The 21,636-nt window shown below is 46.3% G+C and overlaps 1 protein-coding gene across 1 annotated transcript in view; it reads right to left on the bottom strand.

Moving 5' to 3' along the window:
• TLN2 (talin 2) overlaps positions 1-17,954 on the bottom strand; it is a 79,182-nt gene extending 61,228 nt beyond the window's left edge. Inside the window, exon 1 of the mRNA XM_078862073.1 lies at positions 17,332-17,954. The gene's annotated coding sequence lies outside the window, so the exon portion shown is untranslated. The remainder of the gene's footprint in view (positions 1-17,331) is intronic.
• Between the last annotated feature and the right edge of the window lie 3,682 nt (positions 17,955-21,636).

A 21,636-nucleotide genomic window follows, 5' to 3' on the forward strand; every position in this document is an offset into this window, starting at 1 on the left:
GGTGTGGAGGAGTGGGTGCCGAGAGGCCGGCATTGTCAACGTGTGGCAGGGATCGTACCAGCCTAGAGAAAACACTTATCGGTGGCATGCAGTGGTGGCAGTCGTGGTGGCTGATGGTGGTGCAACCACACTCCGTGGCGGTGTGATTGACCACACCCCACCCCTCACACAGCAGCAAGAGCACGTGTGACTTGACAAAGATTAGGATAACTTAATATCATTCAGAATTGATAGCAATACTGTATAATGTGTGTATAATTTGTCATTTATTGAGCATAATTGACCATACATCGCCCTGATGCCATGGCTTTCCCCTGCTGCCCGTGAGCCAGTGACCCTTTGCTGCCCCTGGTGAACCACAGCTACCGCTGTAAAAAGCTACCATTGCCCTTTGCAGCCCCGTGTGATAAACAGTTGCCCTATGCTGCCCCTATGAACCATGGCTGCTACAACTATGGTTTAATTCCCTGGGAGCCAGAGGACCGCCAAACCCCAAACACTGTTTCCTGTTTGCTTTGACAGCAGCCGCAGCAGCAGCGTCCATTCAAGGGCTGTGCAAACTGCAGTCCGATTGTAGGCTGTGACAGAGTGACGGGGTTCACCAACGCCTGCTGTGAGTGAAGACAGACTACTTGTTTAATGCCAGGCCAAGAATCGTACTGAGAGAAGTTGCGTAGTAGTGTTGTTGGAATCCATTCTGGTTGTGCAATTAATTAACTGGAGCCCCCCCCCCCCTCATTAGTTTGTCACCCCTCTTTGTATCCTGGCACTTGGGTCCCTCTGGCCAGTGGGCTACGGTGAAGTTGCACCGCCCGCACCTCAATCGCTGTGCCACTGTTCGAGACGCGTCGACCTTGCAGTGAACGCGCAATGTTTCTCCCAACTCCTCTTCCCCAAAGAGGCATGAACCTCACTGTAAGCACCCCCCCCCCATCACTCCCCTCTGCATGGGGCATGAACCTTACTGTACGTTTTTTATGGTCGGTCGGATTTAATATTAGAACAAAAAATTGGATTTGTGTCTCTATTAAACATTTATTGTGTGTAATGCGGGTTTAGTGAATAATTACCACGATGTCTGCTGCAAGTATAATCTATCTGCAAAGGCGCAGGGAAATATTCAAGAATGTTATCGGTGCATTAGCTTTTATCTCAATGCTAGATCACTGCGAGGCATGCGTGGACACTCACAAGAAGTAAATGGACGCACGCAGAGAGGTACGCACACACAACCCACATGTGCTTATGGGTCAGAGCTCCCAGTGACTCACACAGAACATTGCCATTTATAATTAAACGGCCTGGGAGATGTTTACCAAATATCACGCGTAAACATACATCAAAAATACACTTCGTGGGAATTGGACTAACATGCCAAAAAAAACATATTTAATGAAGACTCGGAGAGACTTTCCAGGCTGCATTTTTCAAATAGTTTAAATTTGATCGTGCGTTTCAGGACCGTGACTCCAAGCTCATGTTCTAACCCATTTTCCATTTCACAAGTAGGAGTCGAACATCGGCTTGCGGCTTTGACATCAGGGTGACGATGGCACTGACATTTCGTGGGACGAGATAGGTCATCATCAAGCGCCACAAAAGCAAGGGTAATGCTGTTTGCGTATTAACGCGATGTTCCAGCGCTCGGATGCTCTCTCCAGACCGTCTCTTCTGATCGTCACGGAAGCCAACCTGCCCCATGCCACTCCTTTGTTCCACTAGTGAGCAGGACCAAACAATGTACGTGCGATGAGAATATGAAACTGAGTAACTACATTATGTAAAAAAAAATATTTGCTCATCTGTGAGTCAGTCTGTCGGTCACAGCACATATATGAGGAAGGTGCACTGTATAGTCAAATAAGGGCTCATTGGACCATGTCAGAATCGGAATATTTATGAATACTGGTGAAATCCGATGAGCTATGAAGCTCTTTTTCACAGATGTCCTGTAGTAAACCACTGTAGAGAAAAATAGCAAAACTTCAACTCTCTCCTGAAGCCGTCTCGCGTCTATCAGACCTTGATATTGGAATTTAGCTCCTGAAAATATTGCCAATTGCAAGAACAGCATATAATCGGGCTCATTCAGATTGGAAGGAAGTGGAGACCAAAGGAAATGATGAACTATGTACAACCTCTGACCCTTTGACCCTAGGTCTAAAAAATACCATGACCAAATGTTTTCACAATGACAATACTTATAATCTCTTTCCCTTCCTCCAATTTGTTTTTCAGCAACACCGTAGAGGACAAACGGAGTCGTTGGGAATGCTGCTTGGCAATGTACGGTTCCTGAAGAAGCTCTCGGTACGTGGGGCGAAACGTCGTGCCGAAGAACACTGCGGTATGACCCGAAAACCACGTTGAGAGAAGAGCTCCACAGGACAACCACGGACACCTACAAGGTTGTACTGAACGCGAAATTTGCACGAGCATTTTTCGGTGTAACAATATTTTTCTCAACTGTATTTTGTGAAATAAATTGGTGTTGGTTTTTTGTTGTTGCAAATGTTTGCCAAAATGTTTTCAGGCATCCCAAGGATGCAGTCTTATGACAAAGAAGCACCAGGAAAACGCATTGGGTTGCCCTTCTCTGTAACAAATATTGCGACAGCTTGCGATGGATTATTAAAGAAGCCCTATTACATTATGCAGCAAATCGACAGCCGCAAAGACACTAGAGAGAGAGAGTCAAGGTACAGCAGCAAATCGCTGGCGTGTAAATAGGAATAAACGAACTTCAGCGTTATAAACAAAAAGTGCATGCTTAATCATGCATCTATTAATCATTTACTTTGATTCTTAAGCACAAGATACATACACCAAATAATGCGCATAATGATCACAGCTTTGAGATTCGTTCATGTCATGAATCAGCAACTAAAATGAAAAGAGGAATTTTTTTTCGAATTCGGTAAAAAAAAACTCTATTTCAAGAGTCACAATGCACGTGAATACAAAACAGTCCTTCATAAATAATGTCACTGAGCAGTCCTTGAAAAGCCGCATGCGACTATTCAACAAAGCCACTGGAGGTGCTACCATTCACATACATGTAAATAAATATATATAGCGTGGTTCTCGAATCTCGATTCTCAACCCTGAATATTACATCACCGAAACGCAGAAATTGCAGGTACATTTTTTCACCCCCTACCAAAAAAACGAGTCTAAAACGAACAGGGCATAGGATGGCTAACAATATACGCGACTCTGGGCACTGAAGCATTTCAAATGGAATCTTTCTGATGCAAGCATTATAGTCCCAATCCATCGCGCGGCAGTTGCGCAGTGGCACCTGCAGTTTCTCCGCCGTATTCTCCGACCCTAAATCGGCAATACCCCCACGCCTCCTTGGCCACAATAAACCCATCACTTCGTTTTCTTGGCCGGAGAGGCCCGTTTTGTTGCGTCCCATGAGTGAGTGAGCGGGCGGGCGGACAAGCGGGTTAGTGCGTCTTCAGTCCAGGCTCCCCAGGGCATGTGAAACAGGACATACTTGTTTTCCACCGTTAGGAATTCATTCCAGCGCGGAGGCTGCGGGACGCACATGTCCCGGGTGTGCTTGGAGCAAAGCCTCGTACCCATTTATGGCATCGGGAGGTCGAAAAAAAATGAAGCTTTTAATTTTCACTGTGCGCGCCACACCGCGTGCTCCGCTGTGTGCCGGGCCAAATGAAGATAACGTCTAAAAAATGAACGTGGTGTTTTAAAAATAAAAATACATTTTCGGAGTTTTTCAAGGCTATGTGCGTATTTTACTCGTATTTATCTTCAGCTTAACTTTGCAGCCTTCTTCATTACATTCTTCAGTATTTTCCTATAACTCATATCATTTGGTGGTTATCATGAGTATGTCCTCAGAACATCCGAGACGGTTGATACGTTCTCCACTTATATGTATGCGTTTATTTCGCCAACGCAGTTTATGGAAAATATGTCATGTCGCTTTGAATAACTTTGGAAAAGGGCGTCTGCCCGTACGACTACCCTAACTGGCCCTCCAACCAATCAGTGTATACTACCTACAATGAGCTATGAGATAAGAAACATGGACACTTGACAATGGGCAAAAAAGCATGGAGAGGTCCATGGTTCTACCTACAGTGACAGACCAAACAACCCTATAGCATACACTCAGGTGCAGTAACGACACATATTGCTATATCACAACACTACGAGGGATATTGACAACTTGGGGAGGCCTTCATCCAGCAGTCGATAGATCAATGCTGATGATAATAATTGTGATTACTTATTTATCCAGCAAAGCCACACAGTCGTACAACTCTTTTTGTGGAGGGTCCTGTATTGGGTTTTTATTTTAAGATGTTTTCTGTCAGTGGTTATACAAGTTGGAGGAAACCAGCGCAATCGTAGAAAGCTCACACATGCAAGGGGGTAACACGCGCACAGATTCATCTTCTTGGTGTTTTCGGTAAAGTCACGTAGAAGGGAAGTAATAAAATAATAAAAATAACACATAATAAAATAATTCTCACGACGTTTCGGCTACAACGCAAGCAGCCGTCTTCAGGTGAAGAATGAGACACTGCCAAGCTAGGAGCTTATATATAAGCTGAGTTGGAGGTGGAAGAAGAGCGCCTTAACAAGATGTAAACAAATGCCGATTAGTACACTTGCTGTACTGCCTTCTCCTGGCGCGCCAGGGTATGGCACCTCATCAACACCCATGGGTAAGGAGCTTCACAACATTGTGGTGATCCACCAACTCTCAGCTCCACGGTGCTGGATTACAGGCCACGTGCATAGCCACCACCGCTCTGCTAATGATTATTTCGTACATGTTCCATTTGAAACTTGATACAGTGTATGTATAAATATAACACAAGTTTAAGAATCTATTTATAAAACAATTGTTTAAAGTAAAAACTGTAAGTATAAACATGTACACTTGTCAAACCCAGTTTGCTGACCCCCTCAGGAAACTTGTACGTGTCTTTTTTTAAGTTGGAAGTAAATAATCTGCTTCGGAACCACTACTTACATTTCCGTGAACCATAGTCATAACAGCTGCAGACATTCCACAAAGCCGAGCAACACTCTTATACGAGCTCTGCTACAATACTAGCAAAGAATAGCCGGCCTGGCCCTGCAATAAATGTACACAGCCTTGGCAAACTGCTTCACTTTGCCGATTCTTGAGGAATCTTTCAATATGGCACCCTAATAATAAGGCCACGAACACACTGTTACCACATTTGTCCAGGTGGATATGTCCAGCAATGGATAGAAGGGGGTGGGGAGGCATTTACAACCCAGCTGTTTTGTTTAAGGAGAGCATCTCTAAAAAAAAACACTGTCCACAAACGAAATTTGGCAAGAGTGGGCGAAAAAAAGGCGACGTTCGACAAGCAAGCGGAGGAGTAATCTCCGAATGTAATTCTTGAGTACAAATGTTTGTGCAAACGTCACAGGCAGTGGCTCATGTTTTTCAAGCAGAGGTGCAGACGCAACGATTTTCATCGGGAACTCCCGCCGCCCCCTCTCGCTTTCCCTCCTCCTTCTCGACTGATTTCGGTAGCAGAGCTGCAATAGTGCCGCTACGGATATTCATATAATTTCATTAACTGTGACTGTGGCAGTCTTCAATGAGTATATCCATCGCTGAATAATTTAACAATGGCTCCCCTCTTCTCCTTTGAAACAGGGGCTTTCCAGAGGGTCCCCGGTGTACTGCTTTGTTAGATTAGGTACTTAAAAATATGCATGATCTATTTTGAAAATTATTATTGTTATTCTGCTTGTTTACCCGGGAAAGCCTAAATTAGTCTCTAGAATCTTTTTCAGGATGTTCCTGCATTGTTTTCGCAGCAGGGGCCGATGTTGTAATCGCAATTGTGTATATTTGCAGGTAAAGCTTAAGCCATCCATTGGATGTTTGACCAAGACCAAATACATTGTATGTTTATTTAATATTGGAGTAAAGTGGAGAACATAGGAGAAAACCCAGAAACAAATGCAAAAAAGGGGCAGAACATACAAACTCCCAATGGTAAGGTGGTAACCGAATAGGGAGTTAAACCCAGGCCCTTCTTTGCTGTGAGGCTTAGTGCTACTACTGGTACCACCCTGCAATGAGACAGGACGGCATGTCCAGTTACCCAGTAGTATGCATAATGTAAACATGTAAAGCGATTAAATTCTCACAAGTCAGGGCAATTTAAGAAAATATTCTCTTCTGTCTCATTTGTACTGTCTCGTGTGTACTATCAGTCTGGTATGTTCCGTCTCATTCGTGTCATTAGCCTAAAGATACATTTTCATGTCATTTGCAATTCTTCCGGCGATCCGCCATCATGGCACCACAAGACCGTCACGGCACCGAAGTCTTGGCACATTGGGCCTATCGGAAACCTCGCCCCATATGAGTGAGAAAAAGGATGCCCACGGAAAAGTGAAAAAGGTCAACGCCCAGCGCATGCCTAGCAACGTGACCCATCGTCGGAAGGGCACGTCTACGCGAGGAAACAGCGCTGCGGCCAACGATTGCGTTTCTGAAAAAATAAACTAACAAGTTTTCCACCCAACACCATGCACCCCCCGCTGCATTTATTTAAAACATTAGTTGATTATTTTGTACCATTCCATGGCGGTGATACATAACGCAGCAACGTCGAGAAAATGTAATTACGTCAACCTGAGCTGATTACCGCTGATACATGCGGAACGGATTTGGCAGGGCTACCGAAATCTCATTGGGTCCTCATGTTTTTCCGAAGCTGAAAAATGTCCTGTTCAGCCAATGATCTAAACAACAACAATGACAAAAAGGCAATGAACGCAAAATTATTTGGCACAGAAAATGTATCCCCAGGCTAAAAACTCCAAAATGAAACTTGCAGGACTTTCTAAATTGAGAGGATAATATAAGTTGAGGATCTTGTTTCATCCCGCCATAATGAAAATGAATGTATTTAAAACAGATTGCACCGACTCAATTGAAGCTCCACAGTTTACAAATCCAGCAGCAGCAGCTTTTAAATTTCCCACATTCGATATGGCCAAGCTAGCTTAATATGATCGCATTAATAAATGATTACTTGCTTAATTAACTCGAATTAACTCGATATGCATATGCCAAGCAAGGAACACCTGCAAAACCACAATTTATTCATATTGCTCCCCCACTATGAAAGCTAACATGACCCCTGCAGTTTAAAAGGCTAAACATTACTGTGGCTTCCACTGACCTCCACTTATCCCCACATCGAACAACCACCAGGCACTACCTTTAACGGACATGAAACTGCGTTGGCGTAAAGGCGATCCAATTTCACGCCGAGCAAAGTGTGTGGGAATGGCTTCGACCCCACAATCATCAAACATTTCCTCAGTTGGGCAGCACTGCGGCAGGTCACTGGCCTTCACATTCAGAATTTTGGGAGTTTCAGTCCTAGTCAGGGAATTGACTTCGCCCATCATGCCTCGGGGGCAGATAAATGAGAATTAGTACCACGAGCTATGGGAAAGTCCGCAGTTGTCTCTTTGGCGAGACTGGCGTCTGACACAGGAATGTGGCAAACGCACCCATCTCACCAGTGAGCACAAATTAGTCGTAAAATTCTTGATCGTTGAAAAGATTTTTGTTTAATCTAAACAACCATCATATAACAAGCACTGTCTGCTCCTGCCACCGCACCCAAACTTAGAAAAATGTCTACTCCACTGTAGCCGTAATGTAAACTCATGCCAACTAAACCATTAACGTATAGTAAATTAGACACTATTGCAATGTAGAAATGCTACAGGAACTAAAATAAAAACTTTCAACTCGAACTTCTAGAACACAACGTACCGTCTCCTCCTGTTTTTGAAAGGGGCACAGGGCGAGACAACCTTGGGAGCACGGTGCAGTTTAGTGACAATCTTGCACAGAACACAACTGTAAGAAAAAAAAATCGGCGACATTTACGGACGGCTGCTTACAATTCGCGTTTGTACGCCCACATGGTCGGGGGCGTTAAGTGGTAACATGCTTAGCAGAACAGCGGCTGATGGGCTCAGCAGACCCAACCACAGCTCAGCAGCCCCGCTGAAAAAATAATATATATAAAATACTATTACCTCCGCAAATACACTGTATACGAGGCATTTTTGCTTTTGAAGGTTGGTGGGTGTATGTATGGTGCAGATGGGAGACGTTATCGGCAACCATCAGACGATACTTCCAAATCGCCCTGAATGTGTCAGATCTTGAAAGATAAGCAGGGATGAGCCTGATTCGGACTTGGGATGGGAGACTGCTTGGAAATGCCAGATGTTGTATGTTTGGGCGATAATGTGACGAGGATTCAGCAGTACAGTAATCAATTGAATCTATCTGTGCAGAGTTTAGAGTGCCATCCCCTACATATGTATGGGTTTTCTCTGGGCACTCCGGTTTTCTCCCACATGCCAAGGACATGTATTAATTTAATTGTCCCAAATATCCCAAACTAAGTATCCACGTGAAAAGGATTCTTAAGACTGGGTGAGGCTTTCGTGGATAAAAAAGACAATATATTATTATTACTGATACTAGCGTTGCGTTGCGAGCATATTGTAAACCACTGGTATCTGCGCTCCTTCAGAGGAATGGAAAAAGCAAATGAACTCTCTCCCGAAGCCCTCTCGTCGCGGCTAACACTCCTCGACATTGGTATTTAGCTCCTGAACATATTTCCACATGCAAGAATACAATTGATACTATAACCCCTGCTAACAACACAAGCGCCGTGCCAGACTCGTCAACTGATGAACACTTCGCTGGAAATGTTCTCAAAGAAGTGGGAAGATTCCGAAAGTACGTTCTGGATAAGGACGAGGGCCGGGCACCACCCACCCACTGCCACATCTCTCACCACACCGAGGGTAATTGCTATTTTCTATGTCAACAATTAATAAAGGGAACCCAGAAGTGGCAGCAAACAGAGTTTGCACACAACCCAATTTTTTGGTCTGGGGGTGTGGGTGGGGGAGGGGAGGGTCAAACGCACCTCCCACCCACGACCCCACCCGTAAATGCCAACGCCAGAGTGGACAAACGACAATGATAAAAGTGGAAAAAAGTGGACTTTTTTGGGGAAAATAAAGTTAAACACGAGTTGCACAAAGAGGGGGTGCTATAGTTAGTAGGCCTAGGGTCCATGGTAGGACTAGTGTTAAGGACCTGCTTGCCAGTTTGTTATGGTTAGGTATAGGGTTAAAGTCTGGCGAGCATTGTTTGATTCGGTTATAGGTTGTGCTCATGTCTAGTTGACGAGTTTGTCACCGTTATGGTTTGGCTAGTGTCTGGTTCACTGCTTTGTCACTGTTATGGGTATTGATATTGTCTGGCTGGTTAGCCGATTTAGGTTGTAGACATGGCTAGTGTCTGGTTGGCTATAGATGGAACAAGACAGAACAGGGAACGATACAAGCAGACTGTTAAAACGAGACAATCCAAATTACCGATAGTTCATTTGAATCGTGACTGATTCGTAGCACACTATCGAATCGCTGAGAATCTTTACATGCCTACCGAGAACCATTCCACAGGCCGACATCCAGAAGCCTCATCCCACAAACAAACTCATCGGACACAGTCTCATACCTGCAGCATTGCCGCCTATGGCAGGAGGAAAACAAAAGAAACAATTTTCCCCTTGCTTTCTTTTATCAGGACTGGCTGCACAGGTTTAAACACAAAGAGAATACAATCATTATTTATTAATGTTCTTTTTACGTTTAATCTACTCACTCCAGTAATTCCCAGAATTGTAATTCAGCACTATTTAAAAGGCAGCCTATTATCCCAAGCGGTAGGCATGCTGTGCATTCAAGAGGGTGCCTTAATTAAGTTTCCTAACACAGCTACGTGGCCACCTGATCTAGCGTTAAGGGCAACCGAGCCGGCAAGCGAACGGGGGGCAGTCCTGCCAAGGTCCATCACGCAAAACAGCGTGGCTATGTCCGCTGAGAAATTGGATGCCCCGGGGCAACTCTATAACAAGGGAACCCTCGGAGTAATTTAGCGCTCGATATCCACAACCGAAAATCGGGTCACGCAAAGGCCTTCTCTAAAAGGGCACAGTGCTGAGTCAACAGGATCGCAAATCTTCCGGGCAACCCAGTACTGAAGCAGCATGCAGATCGCTACTCGCAGTACACACCGAGTAAGGAGACCTCTGTCCTGTACGTGGGCAAGTCATTTGAATCCACCATCTGTGTTGGCAAAATATAACAAATGCATTTATTAATATTGTCTTACAGTTGGAGTTTGCACCACGAGAAGCAATGTCGCTGCAGGTGCATGTGCAGTTTCGCCTCTGATCAGATCACCCTGCAAGGTGCCCAATCTCGAAAGATCTCGGAAGTTCAGCCGAGCTGAGCCTGGTTCGTACTTGGTTGGGAGACTGCCTGGGGACACCAGATATTGTAGACTTGGGTTGCAAGGTGGTAGTACAGCAAAGGTGCCCTGAGTGCTATCTCCTCGCACGTGTGGGTTTTCGCCAGGTACGGTCCTCAAGTTTCTTCCCACATGAAGCCACACTCGTCAATGGGATCGGCCAGACATCCCAATTCAGAAACCTTCTGATAAGAATCTCTATAAAGCATTCCTGGAGAAAGGGAATTATTATGAGTGTATTACTGTATGGTCCCACCAGCAGTATACATGGGTAACACCACAATTAATTAATCGGCTGGTCACGAGGGGTGGCATAAACTATGGGGAACTCCCACCTCTTTTACCCACCTCTTCTAAGACATCTGGCCAGCGTGGAAGGGGAGCCTAAATACCATCTTGGAGGCCCTTCCACCAGCAGTGGGATGAGCAGGCACTTGCAATGCTGCACCTACCTTACTGCATTACAGGCAGTGCTGTAACTTTTAGAAATCTTAGTATTATTAACAGCCAAGCCTCAAGAATAACAGAGAACAGCATTGAACCCTGTGTGTAAAAACAATCAGCAACTAAAGACGAGTACAGTATATTCAATACGAACATATGTAATGCATTTATAAATGCAGTGGACGGGGAGAATACCTGGCGAACGGGGAGAAAGTATGGGCTTGACGTTCACATATAACAGGGACAGGCGGAGAACAGACACTGCGGACTTGCGTACCACCGCACCCACAGAAACCCAGCCACTCCGTCTTCCAAGGGAGGGCTTGTCACCCGACAGAGCAAGAACTGACAAGTATTGCTTCAGGCAATTTAACAAAAAATAATTACCACAAAAACACCGTGCCTCATACTGCATGGCATGTGAAAGCAAGTAATCGCTGTTCTTTTGCCATGTTCATAAAAATGCCACTCGCTTGCAGCTGACAGGTATGAATCTTGCATGGCATCATCACGAGTCCGGGGAACTGTTAAATAGCGGGATTTTCTTTTTTTAGCTTCACAAGGTAAACTTAACGGGCTCTGCACGCAAGTTCAAAAGGGGGCCTATTTGCTCCGTTTTTGGACGAAAATGTCACTCTGTTATAGCAAATGGAGTACTGTTGCCATACAAAATGAAGGGCGTGTGGTCTTTTGCCCCAAGTGGGGCGAAAAAGGACTTTTGTTGGCAAAGGAATTGGACCAGATGGGGTTTGAAAGAAACTTCTTTGCAAGGAAAACATTCTTACAAGCAAACCATTGAAACTATTAAAATAACAGAATTATAACACCTTCAGACAAGTGGCAAGGTTACTCCTGCATTTCATAAAGGTGCGTAGTAGGAAGAGGAGTGGCCTCCATTAGGCTTTTTTTAAATGTCAGTCTTTATCGCTCGACACGGGACAATCTCACTCAATTTACCAATGTTCCCCATTCAAACATGAATCACTTAACAGTGTAGTCGTACATCTCTTGATAAATAAATGCAGAACAGTGCTCTGTGGGGTTGTAGGAAAGTACGAAGACTGCACTTTCATAATTGCATGGCTTGCACATATTTTCTACTTCCTAACAGACCTCAAAAGCATGCACAAGTGGCTGGCATATGTTCCACAACAGTATGCCCGCCGCATGCAAACATAACTCACCTCTACCCTGCTAAAAATCAATGAAAATAAACATGTGCTCAATAAAAAAGAGACATTAAAATACTTACAGCGGGATTGTAAAAATTAGATCGGAATCACAATCTCCAAACAGCCTTCCTTGCTCAATGCGGTGCTTAATAATAATTGACGGAAGTTTGTCAATCCATCGCTGGATGGAGGGCCGCGCATGGTCGTGTCGGCTACTTTATCATGCCGGCCAGTGTGGAGTTGGTGACAAGAGAGGGCCAGCGCTCATTCAAATATCACTCGCTACTCAGGCGGCCCGCTTCGTACAGTGCATTGCACCACTGTGGCTGCCCATCGCTCTTCCATACAGTACCTGTGGAACATTAACGGTGTTGGCTTTCCGCAAAGTTACGAATCACGCGATTCTCACGTCCATTCAATTTTTGGCGAGGGCAGTCACTCCAACCCGCCTCTCCTCTGTGACACCACCAATCGTATGTTGTGTCAGGGGGGGGAAAGGGACACTCAACAGTGGAGTTGTGAGCAGCAGCGGGGCCCCCCAAACTCCACCCCCCCACACACACCCCCAAGGCATCAGCTGTGAAAGCAAGGCCATTAGGCCATCGGGCGCCGGCGCATTAGATGGTGTTCGAGCTGATAATCACATCAAACGTATCAATATGCATTACCGCAAATGGGCACGGATAGGCTTAGGGATTCCCTTTAAATATGACTTTGTGGTTACATCAGTTTTACTTACAGTCTAGTCTGTCATAATTTATTGTCAACGTGTGCACACAAGTGTATATACATTGACCGATTTTGCACGTTTTACACGGCATATACGGTCATATCACCGTATGTATCCGTTACCCGATTACGCCTTTGCACAGATTGACAGTTTGCCGAGATATATTATCCATATATAGTTAAAAAACCATTTGTGCTGAAAGAATGGCTATGTTTATACAGTATATATATAACGATGGCTATGGTCCCCCATGTAACCTTATACACTGTAGGAGTAAATGCCATAAGTGGGCACCTATTAAGGACATGACAGCAAACGAAGGGGGTTGTGCAGCCAGCACTATGCCCAACCACCTCTGCTCTCCCCAATGTTGATTATGAACACATCTCCTGAGGTAGAGGACACATTTAAGAATTATTCGACCCAAAGAGGACCAGGAAAAGGTACAGGTTGATATAAATTGTCACTGATGATGTCCATCACGGACAGGAGATGTCCCCAGCAAACTGGTAACAGAGTTCCGTGTAAAGCAATGCACCACCGCTCACCACAGAATGGTGTAAATACGTATTGCAATGCATAAAGTATGAATTATAAACCAGTGTATGGTGCTGCATCTAATTTTCACTGTGATTTTTTTCTATGCCTTAGAAAGTCCTCAACAGAGTGCCTGTCACTGTCTGCTTTCGGGAGGGTCCTGGCTTTGGGAAATGTTGTCACTCTCCCCTTCAGGAGTGTTTTCCACGCGATAGATGTACCCAGAGGAATCCCACCAGGCACACGCCGGGATAACGCTCAAAGGTCCGCACCGATAGGTTCTTGAACCCACTTGTTGTACTACCATTACCTGGCCATTTCATTCGCAGCCCAAGGCAGTATTGTGAATTTAACAATCTGCGTGATCCAGCAATCCTTACCTCCACAAAGGTACAGAGATTCCAGGAGTAATGGAATGCACAATTATCATGCCGGACTTTAAGGGCCATCTGTGACCAGTTGTACTGTATACGACTCCTTCAGCGAAAAATCATCCCTCAGTTTGCATTCGTTCAGATACAAAACTAATGGAAACATTTCAATTGAGTTGCATTTATTGCAACCGTCCCTGATGTTAGTTCGCAAGGGCTTGTCCACTCCATTTCAAAGTGCTTGCATATCTAGTGGCATGATCATGCACACACAGCAGCAGCAGTAGCATCACATCATTATATAATGAATTTAACACAAAACAAGGCACTCTTGGACAAAGTTGCCATACTATAAAATATGCAGTATACACAAGGCACAAAATATATAATACCGTAAGCATTTTCTCGTGTGAATGTGTGTGCATGAGTTTATATCCACGTGAGCATACAATTAGGTATGACCGTTAGTTAAAAAGGTAAGACTGTGAGTAAATGTATATTTGTTCATGGATATATGTATGTATGCAATATACCGTATAGGAGTACAATACATGTGTTTTATATATACGAGTAGAGCATGTGTATATCTACAAGTATAAAGTATAAGTGTTGTACGAGTGCCTGCAAGTATATTCAGATGCTAAGAGTTACGTGCGTAGAGATGAGCCTGTGTAGCAAGTATGTGTTTTTCTAAACAGGTCCTAGGCCTCCCCTTGGTTGACTCAGCCTCAACTGAGTATCTGGTGCGGTGGCGCAGTAGACATCGCCACTGGGGAGACAAAGGCGGTCGGACAAGGTGCTAGCCACCAAATCCCTCGTGTGCCACTGTGCCGGCCTTCATAGGTGCTCGCTAACAGCACTTGCCCCAACAGTGTTAAGGCTATACGGGGGGAATCTTTGTCTTTGTAGAACTATAATGGTTGCTGTGCATGTGAGTGTGTACGTTAATATTGGTATGTAAGTATGTTTGTTATTTCCACTGAGCCTGCAGGGTTCGATTGTACACTAGTCCTTGGGGAGACTTAAACGGTTGAAATAAACATCTTGTAAAATAAAATAAAAATTCACTTGGAGAATTATTGAAATTACTGTCGAGAAGAACGGCAATTTCCAGACTAACCTAAACAAGTTGCGTCGGTTCACGATTAAATTATATTGTCTTTGACATTCATTTGTGGTATTCACTATTGGTTGACCAACATTGCTGTTGCATTACAAGCATTTCACTGGTGCTGCTGATGTAATTTATTCTTGAGCAGGAAGCATTTTAAAATATACTAACTGGAACCAATCATTGCCATTGCAACATCCCGTTGTCAATCCACTGCTGAATGAAAGCCTCCCCCATGCTCATGTTGGTCACGGGGAGTTTGTGTGACCATACTTCACCACATTCTTATTCTTAGGTTTTTTCGGTAAAGTCACGTAGGTAAAAACATTCCACCTGAAGACGGAAGCTTGTGTTGCCTCCGAAACGTCGTGATTTTTATTTTATCTTACTTTTATTAATTTTAATGTTTTTACCTACGTGACTTTACCGAAAAAACCTAAGAATATGAATCCTTGCAGTCACGAAAGCTTCAAATCTAGAATACTTCACCACGCCGGTCAATGCGGATTAATGCAGTAATACCAGTGATTAATTACAGTAAAAATGTTGTCATGCCTATGAGGATAATTAAGTCAGTGGCCGCCTTATGCCCGTCCATGACTACACAGCTACTTAGACCTTAGCCTAATGCGTTGTGCATTAACTAGCACCGGTTAGTGAATGATTGGGCCATCATCATACCCAGCAAGAATTACACAAATTATCCAGCGTAATAATCTTAAAAATATCACCATACTTGTCAGGGAGGGACACTGTTGGATGCAAAGACACACATTCCTGTTGAATGTAATGTTTGTAAACAGGAAATAATTTCCTCTAAGATTCCTGAGCCAGCCACAGAAATGTGAACACAACTTTGCTAACCTCTCTTGCGGCGGAGCAGCAACGCTGCAGTTTACATCAACATATCCGGCACACTGCTTCCCACACAGGCACACGTCAATCCACTACCGAATGACGACCGTGGGGGATATTTGACCATACTTCCCCACGCTGGTCCGTGTGGGTTGACGAAGCTGATCGAAGTGTGCAGGATGACAATCGATTCTGCTGCACTGCCCTCTACCGGCCACAAGGCCTACTGCAGCCGTCTCTGTGCCACGGTGGTCACCCATGCAAGGCACTATCCAGGCTCGGCCCTGCTTAGCTTGAGAGATGGGAGGGAGGGGGGCTCCACAAGCACGCAGCACGTCTCCACGATGTGGTCACGTTAACTAGAAGCACGCCATGTCAGCCTGACACAACACATGCGCGGTGCATTGCGTGTGTGTGTGTGGGGGTGTAAAAGAGTAATGATTATCGCTCTGGTAATGTGTGGCTGGGGAGGAGCGGTGGGGCAGCGGTTAGCGCAACGTGCACTCTTCAAACTGCGCCTGGTCACGGCTAACATCAGTGGCGAGCGCCATCTGAATCTGGTCCTATAGCAACCCTACCCCTCGCCGCCACGACCAGCGTGGGTGAAGTATGGTCAAAACCCTCACAGCGTGTGACACGGCGTTCAATAGCCCCTTCATTCAGCAGTGGATTGACAAAACGTCTTCTCGGTAGACTCTTAAAGACGATTAAAAACTTGGCTCAGCTTTGATACATCAATACCTTACATCAAGTGCGCACTGCAGCAGGGCAAGGCATCGTGTGCTTTAGTGCAGGCACCTCCACGTGTTTGTGGTGGTGGTGGTTGGTGGTGGTGGCGTTGATGATGATAGTGCAAAAACACAACTCTTCGACAAGCGCGTTACATTATCGCACTCTGGGAGTGTATAAAGTTGTCGTTTTTGTGCAAACCGACCGCAGGAGGCCCCACCCAAAGTCATCGCTGGATGCAACAACATCACCACCACCAACACCACCACCTCCATCACCTCCACCACCAGCACCTCCACCTCCACCATCACCTCCACCACCTCCAGCATCATCATCACCACCATCACCTCCACCAGCACCTCCACCACCAACAACACCACCACCACCATCACCACCACCAGCACCTCCACCACCACCACCTCCACCACCATCACCACCACCATCACCTCCACCACCTCCAGCATCATCATCACCACCATCACCACCACCAGCACCTCCACCACCAACACCACCACCAGCACCACCTCCACCACCACCACCAGCACCACCAGCACCACCACCAACACCACCACCTCCTCCACCACCAGCACCACCACCACCTCCACCAGCACCACCTCCACCACCACCACCACAAGTACCACCACCATCAACTCCACCACCAGCACCTCCACCACCTCCACCACCATCACCATCACCACCACCAGCACCTCCACCACCAGCACCTCCACCACCATCACCACCACCATCAACTCCACCATCAACTCCACCACCAGCACCTCCACCACCTCCACCACCATCACCAGCACCACCATCACCAGCACCACCATCACCAGCACCACCACCACCACCAAGACCAGCACCACCAGGACCAACACCACCTCCACCACCTCCACCACCAGCACCACCTCCACCACGAGCAGCGAACATTACGTGCAGATGTAACGGGCAATGAGGAGGACACATTCACCCCCCCCCCCCACTGCACTCACCGAGAAAGTTTTGAACACGAAATCCGGGGGGCGATTAGGAGGCTGGTCGAGGGCGAGTTGTTGTTGTTGTTCGTGTCCACCTCCACCAGCTCCCTCCTCCTCGTCGTCGTCCTCGTGGGTCGAGTCAAACTCTGATCTCGGCCGTGTCTTGCCTCCCCCACCCCACCGGGATCGTCTTCCCCTCGGGGTTGACGGCCGGCGATGGTTTGCAAAGCCGCGCCCTTTCCTCTCCTTCAGTCGGGCTTGGGTCCCAACACCACCAACCACCACCACCACCCACCACAACTACTACCTCCCCACCACTATCACCAACACCTCCACCCACCGTGACCTCCTCCTCCCACAGCACTACGACCACCACGACAGATAACCACCTCCACCACACCTACTCACCAACTACCTCCCGCAACACGAATACCTCCACCACCAGCACCACCAAACAACCACTGTCTACCAGCAGCAACAACAACTACCAAACCCCGAGCTTGGCACAGGCGTGGTGGACAACAGTGGTGGTGGTGGTGCGACAATTCGTCTGCTCCGTCTCGACTGCCACCAACCCTGTGTGCCCTGGGACTCAGCGGATCTCTCCTCCTCCGCCTCCCTTCGCTCTGCCCGCGCCTCTGCGGAGGAGGAGGCGGCGGGCGGGCGGAAGCGGATGATGACGCGAAGGGGTTACGTGTGGCCGGGGGGAAGGGGGGATGGTGGTGATGGTGGTGATGATGGAGGGGAGAGAGAGGGGAGAGTGCGGGTGGGGGGGTCCCGGGGGCTCCCAACTCAGGATTTGGCTGGGGGACGTTCTTTAGTGAGCGCCACCCGTCCCCGTGTTCACGATGCAATTGCGGCTCTTGAAATGTTGTGGGCGGTGGAGGGTTTTTTTTTTACCGGATTCGAAAATATGGCTCTTGTTATTTTGGAAGTGCAGTTTGCCATGAAAGTCCAGTTTACCATGGAAGTCCAGTTTACCATGGAAGTGCAGTTTACCATGGAAGACCGGTTTACCATGGAAGCACAGTTTACCATGGAAGCACAGTTTACCATGGAAGTTCAGTTTACCTTGGAAGTCCAGTTTACCATGGAAGTGCAGTTTACCATGGAAGTGCAGTTTACCATGGAAGTTCAGTTTACCATGGAAGCCCAGTTTACCATGAAAGTCCAGTTTACCATGGAAGTTCAGTTTACCATGGAAGTCCGGTTTACCATGTAAATCCAGTTTACCATGGAAGTCCAGTTTACCATGGAAGTTCAGTTTACCATGGAAGTCCAAGTCACCATGGAAGTCCAAGTCCAGTTTACCATGGAAGTCCAGTTTACCATGGAAGTCCGGTTTACCATGGAAGTCCAAGTCCAGTTTACCATGGAAGTCCAGTTTACCATGGAAGTTCAGTTTACCATGGAAGTCCGGTTTACCATGGAAGTCCAAGTCCAGTTTACCATGGAAGTTCAGTTTACCATGGAAGTCTGGTTTACCATGGAAGTGCAGTTTACCATGGAAGTCCAGTTTACCATGGAAGTTCAGTTTACCATGGAAGTCCGGTTTACCATGGAAGTCCAAGTCCAGTTTACCATGGAAGTCCAGTTTACCATGGAAGTCCGGTTTACCATGGAAGTCCAAGTCCAGTTTATCATGGAAGTTCAGTTTACCATGGAAGTCCGGTTTACCATGGAAGTCCAGTTTACTATGGAAGTCCGGTTTACCATGGAAGTCCAAGTCCAGTTTACCATGGAAGTCCAGTTACCATGGAAGTTCAGTTTACCATGGAAGTCCAGTTTACCATGGAAGTTCAGTTTACTATGGAAGTCCAGTTTACCTTGGAAGTCTAGTTTACCGTGGAAGTCCAGTTTACCATGGAAGCCCAGTTTACCATGGAAGTCCGGTTTACCTTGTAAATCCAGTTTACCATGGAAGCCCAGTTTACCATGGAAGTCCAAGTCCAGTTTTCCATGGAAGTCCAGTTTACCATGGAAGTCCAGTTTACCATGGAAATTCAGTTTACCATGGAAGTCCAGTTTACCATGGCAGTCCGTTTACCATGGAAGTCCAGTTTACCATGGAAGTCCGGTTTACCAAGTCCAGTTTACCATGGAAGTCCAGTTTACCATGGAAGTCCAGTTTACCTTGGGCAGGGGTCGGCAACCCGTGGCTCTGGAGCCGCATGCAGGTCTTTAAGGACTGCTTCGTGACGTTGTATTTATTAAGGATTGTCTCGTATTCACATGGATTGCGGCTCATCAAGTATTGAGGTTTTTAAAAAATCCTTTATATTAAGTTCACTTGCTTGCTTGCTTGCGCGCTTACGACCGTGCAAATCTTTCGGTCGTTTTTTAACCCACTTCCCGTGATCCAATCGAGCTGACATTTTGCACACAGACTCGTTGTGCGTGACAATTTATTTTCGTGAAAAAAAATTTGCATAACTTTACACTGCTTAATGGTGGCAGGCAATCATCTGACCCATATGTGGCAGCCATCTCAAGCCACAGGACGAGAGGACTCTAGCCGCCACGCATATAAAGGATTTATAGTGAAAAACTTTGTTTTTACGGGTTAATTTTTTTTGGTTGCCGACCCCTGGGCGAGAGGGAGGAGGTGGCCTGGTGGTTGGGGTTGCATAGTCGGGTAGTGGTAGTGGATTGTGGTGGCACAGCTGCACATGATGTTTAATTTTGGCCAGAGATTGATTTATAATGATATTTTCCGGAGCTCAGCCCCGGACGGCTCCTGATTAAATGAAGCTCAGATTTTTGGCTTTTATATATTTATTTTCTCAGGGCATTGCAGCCAAATAACTTGTTATACTATCCTAGGCTCCAGAGTCTACGCTCACCGCCTTCAACATGCACTGACTAGTGCAGTGAAGTACTGTAGGGTCAAATAACCCTCACGACGCACTTCGTGGGATAGTCTTCATCCAGTTGTATATTGACAAAGGACCGTACATGTATTTTGACCCTGAGGGGAAACTTGCCCTGACCATAGGGATGTGGAATTTACCCCCCACCCCCACCCGCCGCCGGACTCAGAGATAAGCAAGGACAAAACTGATTAGAGTGGAGATGAAGTGTTGCTACATTGGCTGGGAAGGATGATAGATAGATAGATCGTTTATTGTCATTGTCACCAGTACAACGAAATTTAAAATGCTCACCAGTCAGGGCATCATTCATACATTTAAATTAAATAAAACAAGAAAATAAAAATAAAATTAAATGAAAGATAATCAATTTATACTATATATAAAAACAGCCCAAGTATACCCACATATCCACATAAGGTTACATTTTGTCATTGCACATCTCTATTTCACAGTCAATTGAAAATACTATTACTTAATAATTAATTAGCATTATTGAGTGTGGTGATCGCTGTAGGATAAAAGCTCTGTTTGAATCTGTTTGTCCTTGTTTTGACTGATCTGAATCGTCTACCTGATGGCAACAGCTCAAACAGTGAGTGTCCAGGGTGAGAAGAGTCCTTTATAATGTTCTGTGCTTTTTTGATGCAACGTGAACTGTGTAGTTCTTCCAGTGTGGGGAGATGGCAGCCGGCGATCTTTTGGGCTGTGTTGATGACCCTCTGGAGCGCTTTCCTCTGAGCCACTGTGCAGCTGGTGTACCATACACAGATGCAGTATGTGAGAATGCTCTCGATGGAGGCTCGGTAGAAGGACATCAGCAGTTTCTGTGTGATGTTATTATTCCTGAGGATTCTCAGGAAGTAAAGTCTCTGCTGGGCCTTTTTCAGAAGCTCAGTGCTGTTGGCGCTCCAGGTCAGGCCCTCACCAATGTGGACTCCCAGGAAGCAGAAGTCTGCCACCCTCTCCACACAGTCCCCGCTGATGATTAGTGGTGGAGTGTCCGTTTTCTTTCTCCTGTAGTCTATTATGAGCTCCTTGGTCTTTGCGGTGTTAAGGAGCAGGTTGTTGCCCCTGCAGTATGCTGTCAGCCGCTCCACCTCGTCCCTGTAGGCAGACTCATCCCCCCCAGAGATGAGCCCCACCACTGTGGTGTCATCAGCAAACTTCACAATGGTGTTGCTATGGTGGACGACGGCACAGTCATGTGTGTAGAGGGAGTAGAGCAGGGGGCTCAGTACACAGCCCTGGGGGGAGCCGGTACTGAGGCTCAGGGCTGTGGATGTATGACGGCCCACTCTGACCCTCTGTCTGCGGCCCGAGAGGAAACTATGTATCCACATGCAGGTGGAATGTGGAATCCCCAGGTCGCCCAGTTTTTGAGACACGCTAAGGGGTGACCTGGGTTCGGGTCCCAACTCAGGGATATCTCACAGGCTATACAGGAAGG

Source organism: Lampetra fluviatilis, chromosome 13, assembly GCF_964198595.1.
Source record: "Lampetra fluviatilis chromosome 13, kcLamFluv1.1, whole genome shotgun sequence".
Classification (NCBI taxonomy): domain Eukaryota; kingdom Metazoa; phylum Chordata; class Hyperoartia; order Petromyzontiformes; family Petromyzontidae; genus Lampetra; species Lampetra fluviatilis.